The sequence below is a fragment of the Eucalyptus grandis genome, chromosome 3 (genome assembly GCF_016545825.1).
Source record: "Eucalyptus grandis isolate ANBG69807.140 chromosome 3, ASM1654582v1, whole genome shotgun sequence".
In the NCBI taxonomy this organism is placed as follows: domain Eukaryota; kingdom Viridiplantae; phylum Streptophyta; class Magnoliopsida; order Myrtales; family Myrtaceae; genus Eucalyptus; species Eucalyptus grandis.
Window position 1 is genome coordinate 12201690 of NC_052614.1, and position 6000 is coordinate 12207689.

The window sequence follows — 6000 nt, forward strand, 5'->3', positions numbered from 1 at the left end:
GAAGATTCCATGACTGCAAGGTAAAGAGTTCTCTTGCGAATGGTACGATAACCAAATTAGTGAGAGGCATTTCATTGCTCACCCCTTTGAGCTCCTTACACTGGTGAAGCTTCTCCCATACCCCCGTCAAGAACCACCCCACACTGAGGCTGATTGGAGGCGAAGCAGCATCACAAAGTGAGAAGAGAGATAGAAATTTTCTTGCTCGCACTTGCATCAGTCTTCGAGTGTCTTTATTACACATGAACACTCGCATTAATTTAAGTGTCTTAGAATGATGAAGAGCAATTCCTTCTCTATGCACTTGTATGCATTGTACAACCCAAGTGAGTTTATAATTTTACCCTCACATTGAGACAAAGTAGAAGTTATTGCCATAGCCTAGAGCGCCGACTAAAGATGAAGACTCAACAATCTGAATAACGATACTTCAATTGAACTTGCCTAGATCAGTTCCTCAAGCAACAAAAATGAAAAAACTATGGGCATAAAAAAGCAGTGTACCTAGTAAAAGCAAGGTCAAATGCCCATAAATGAAAATTTGGGATAAAAAAATAGGGGTATGAAAAAGCAGTGTGCTTGGTAAAAGCAAAGCCAATGCCCCCAGCAAAAAATATAGTCAATTGTATTCCCAAGAGAAGTTGTTGTTGTGGTTCGATTGGTAGAGCCTCCATCTAACAGTGAGAAGAAAGACTGGTGACAAATGCCAAGGCAATCACCAGCTCTCACCCTTTTACACATGAGTCAAGCTTGCATTGCGTCCCATTGTAAAAGTCTCTTCAAACTAGAGGCACTTCAATTAACGTAGGATTTTATGTGTACATAAGCATCGCTCGAAGAAGTATGAGCAAGATTACTCTATCTCTTTTCGCAGGATTCTTGACTTGCAAACCCGGAGATAATCATGCGGCACTTCATTCATGAGCCTTGACCTCGACGGTCCCATTTGATGAGTTGTTGACCAAGTCTTCATCACAATTTCAACAAAGACCTCTCACATTGGTAAAGTTGTACCACTTGCAATAATACTCGGACCCCTGTTGACATGATGATAGTGAGATAGTGTGGTCCTTATAAATCCCGCATCAATGGTCAAGATAGCCTTTTCCATGCGAGTGAGTGAAAAGTCCTTTCAGAATGAAAGTCCCTCATCTGGCATGCTCAAGATATCTACAATCTAAATGAAATTTTTCTTTCAAAATCTTCCCCAATGGAATTCGGATGATGCAAAACTGACAAAGTTGTCATGCATGAATCTCATTTGAACTCATGAATTTATAGCATAAATAATCATGTGTGCTTATTATCCAATAGACATACTATCAGAAATCAGAGATATTGCCAGGTAAGCATATCCCTATCCCCATTTGTCTTAAAGTACCTACCACTGTCTAGGTACTCTTCTTGACACTCAACCTGTTTGAGTTGTCTTTGAAGTTTGGATGCTCGTGACTATCCAAGTATCCTCTTGTCTTTGAGTACCGGCCACCATTCGGATACTCCCTTTCCATGACACTCGACCTGTCTGAGTTGTCCTCAACATTGTATCATTGAATACTAGTAGCCATTCAAGTATTCCATCGCATTGTGCACTTGTAGTTACCCAGGTATGCTCTCTTATTATCATAGCACTTGGACCTGTCTAAGTAGTCCCAGATCGTATATTAAATACTTGTGTTCATCCAAGTATTCCAATACTTTGTACACCTATGGCTACCAAGTGTTCTAGGCCTTTGAGTGCATGCAACCTTCCAGGTAAGCCTTGTGCTACATTCAAATTTATGTTGCCAGGAGGTGGGAGACCTTCATAAATATGGGAGGCACGCCTCGATATTCCCAATTACCAGAGATGAGAGACCTTCATGAATATCCAAGGTACGTCCTCGATATTCCAACTACCAGGAGATGAGAGACCTTCACGAAAATGCGAGATCCATCCTCAATATTTCCACATACCAGGAGGTGAGAGACATTCATGAATATCCCAAGTACATCCTCGATATTCTATTCTCCAGAATTCGTACTTGTGATCATCCAAGTACTCTTTCAACACCTGCACGCAATCAGGTACTCCTTCAACGCCTGTAAACATCCAGGCACCCTCCAGAATTCGTACTTGTGATCATCCAAGTACTCTTTCGACACCTACAAGCAATTAGGTACCCCTTCAATACCTGCGAATGTCCAAGTATCCTCCAGGAGTTGGTACTTGTGATTATCCAAGCACCCTTTCGATGCCTGCGAACATCTAGGCACCCTTTAGAATTCACACTTGTGATCATCCAAGTACCCTTTCGATGCCTGCAAAGGCCCAACTATCATTTAGGTTAGTACTTGTGAATATCTAGGTACTCTTTCAAAATGCCTGTAAATGTCCAAGCACCCAACAAACAGATGCCCTAAGAAAGGTCGTTGTATCCCCCGAGAAAGGTCGAGAGCCATCCGGTGTCCTTGACGAAGATCAGACACCAAAAAAACAAGATACCCTGAGAAAGGTCGGCACATCTCCTGAGAAAATCGGGTATCAACCAGTGTCCTTGACTAAAGTCAGGCACCCCAACAAATCGATGCCCTGAGAAAGGTCAGCGCATCTCCCAAGAAAGGTCGGGTACCAACCAGTGTCCTTGATTGAGGTCAGGCACCCCAACAAATCGATGCCCTGAGAAAGGTCGGCGCATCTCCCGAGAAAGGTTGGGTATCAACCGGTGTCCTCGACTAAGGTCAGCACCCCCAACAAATCGATGCCCTGAGAAAGGTTGGCACATCTCCCGAGAAAGGTCGGTACCAACCGGTGTCCTCGGCTGAGATCAGGCACCCCCAACAAATCAATGCCCTAAGAAAGGTCGGCGCATCTCCCAAGAAAGGTCGGGTACCAACTGGTGTCCTCAACTAAGGTCAGACACCCCAACAAATCGATGCCCTGAGAAAGGTCGGCACATCTCCCGAGAAAGGTCGGGTACCAACTGGTGTCCTAGATAGAGATCGGGCACCTCACAAATCGATGCTCTAAGAAAGGTCAGCGCATCCCCCGAAAAAGGTCGGGTAAACAACTTATTGCTCTAACAGGAGACCGAAGAATGGTTTGGATCCTGCAATAGCAATTTCCCGTCAAGGCAACCGAAGAAAGGTTCGGGTCTTGGAGGAGCAACCTCATCACGTTACCAGGTAAGAGCATGCCTTGATACTTGCCAAGCTCGAGATTCGCACCCTTATCTCGCTCGTGCCCGGTAAGTAATTACAGGTATCTTCTTATCTATCTTACTGCATATAATATTATATTGCTCTTTACTGCATAAGAGAATAGGTAAGATATAACCTACTGCATAGATAAAATTTAGGTATCAGTTTATCTTTCTCTACAAGCTCACCTTCAAAGAGGAGCAACTGTTAACACCTAAATTTTGATTAGATTTTTAATTAGGCCTTAGTTTCTTTATTTATGTATTTTTCCTCTTTTTCGGATAAATAGATAATAATAAGAGAAAACAACATAAAACAAATAAAAACAACAAAACAACCAAAAAAAAAAAAAAAAAAAAGAAAAGCGAAGCCCGCAGCTAAGCCCAGCCCCTCCCCTCTTTTTCTCTCCCTCACACAAGGCCCCACAACCTAGGCCCGCGCAACCTAGCCCTTCCCCCTCCTTCCTTCTCCTTCCTTCTTCTTCGTGCCTCTGTGGATCATGCGCGATGACCGGCGACGCCCTCAAGGGCAACCTACGGCAGAGAGAAATAAAGGTAGGCCGCCGAAGGAGAGGACAATGCACATGCGCCTTCAATGCGTGCCTTTAATGCTGAGATGAGACGCCGATTCAGCCGCAAGGGACCGGTCGGCAAGCCAAAGACCGGCAGCCGAGCCCCTCCGTCAACCGGACCTCCTCGCCTATAAATAGCGAAACACCTCCATCGTCAAAAGACACACAAGCTAACAAGCTCATAGGGGTCCCCGAGAGACTTCAGGGAGCTCAAAGAGCGAGCAAGGTAGAAATCGGGTCACGAGCTCAAACCACCTCCCTCCGAGAGACTTCAGGGGAGGCAGGCGGCGAGCGAGCCCGAGGGGGAGAGAGCACGAGGAACTCGGAGACTTTCCCTTGAGAGACTTCAAGGGAGATTCAAAGAGTGAGCTCGCGAGAGAAATTCGGTCGCGAACTCGAACGACCTCCCTCCGAGAGACTTCGGGGGAGGCCGACGACAAGCGAACCCGAAGAGAGAGGGTCGAGCTAGGTAAGAAGCAGGGGTCGAGGTCCAAATCTGAAGATCCAGGGGCGAGAAGGCCGGATCTCGGGAGTCAAAGTGCCCTTCGCCGCGCGCTCGGCCATCGTCATCGCCATCCGCCCCGGCACCATCACCATTCGATCGTTGCTACTCGCCATCCACCGCAGCCCCGACGTCATCGCCACCACCGTTCGCCGCCGCATCATGTCTTTGTTGTAGCCAAGTATCAACCACCGCTCGCCACCACTCGCTGTCCCTGTCTACCGCGTCACTGCCGTCGCCCCCCGTCTATGAAACCCTAATCCCCTAGTCTCGACCGGCCAAATAGATCGGCTGCCGTTGTTGAGTCGTGCTCTCCAATCCGACGAACGACCGACCACCGCCGTCCTATGCGTAGCTGTCGTCGACAATGCGAGCCGCCACCCCAGCCCCTCCATCGATGTCGTGAATAGAGAGAAGTGAGAGAGAGAGAGCCGCGAAGCTGGGCGAAATCGAGTCGGGCGCATGACCCGGTTCCCTAGGGTTTCTTCAAGCGGGTTGGGTCATCGGGCCGATTTTGAAACTCGGGCCGGGTATCCCTTTTTTAATTCAAATAGGCCCAATTCCAGTGTGTGGGCTGAGGTTTTCTAAGAAAAACAAAAACAAAAAAATCTAGGCCGGGCCTGCAACGCAGGCCCATCCGCGTTCTGGGCGGACGACCCGGGTCGGACCCAACCCTGGATCCAACCCGAGTCGTTAAATATATCATATTATATTAATTTAATAATATTTAATAAATAAAATAAAAAATAATTTATTTTTCCAAAAAATCAAAAATATCAAAAATATCCATATTTTCCCAAAAAAGCCAAAAAAAAAAAAGTCAGAAAAAGCCAAAAAAATTATTTATATTTTCAGAAAAGATCAAAAATCCAAAAATGCTTTTTATGTCAAAAAAAATGAGAAAAAGACCCACAAAAATGTTTTCCTCCACAAATGAATGGAAAATCCCTCAAAAAATCCAAAAGCCTTAGAGTTTAAACAAGATTAGATACCGAAAGGGCATTAGTGATTAACTAGTGTAATCAAGTCCCCGATCCTAATTTCTCTGGTTACGCAGGAGCAAGTATTTCTCCCGATATTTCGCTTGGGTTTCTAATCGACCCACCCATTTTAGTGGCGACTCCATTTTAAAATTAATTTATAGGTTAAAAAACTTGGACCATTAAGTCGTGAATTGGTGGACTTGGGAGAGTCCAGGTTAAAAAGACCTAACCGAACCATTAGCCTCCTTTAGGCGACCCGCCCGATCGAGCGCCGAAGAAAAAAAGAGTCACGACAACCATTAGCAATATTATGGAACAAATAAATTATTAAAAAAAAGTGATATAATGTCTCAAAGTTTGACTTGATTGCTCTAGTTATCCGATTTCATTATTCTACCTAATTCGAAGCCATATTTTTCCAATAAAAACTATTCGCTAGGATAGAACAAGATAGTTACACGAGCTGATAGCTAATAGATGCCATTCTTATTCAGTTGAACGAGTCTGAGAACGTGAGAATATGCCACTTGAAGTGAGTTTGAGAATTGCCTAGTTGATTACAATAAGGATTCAAGTCTTCCGTCTGCGGTAGAGCGAGATGTGGGAATCTCTTCTTGTGGGTATTGCTAATCGTACCTCTCCATTGGTTTCTGCATATATCACCCAAACGGTCGGCTAATTGGAAATCCCTTTTACCACAACAGCGTCACGAGAACGATTCTCGATAATATTGTGTACTTTCCCTGATCCGCAAATTCTGATCA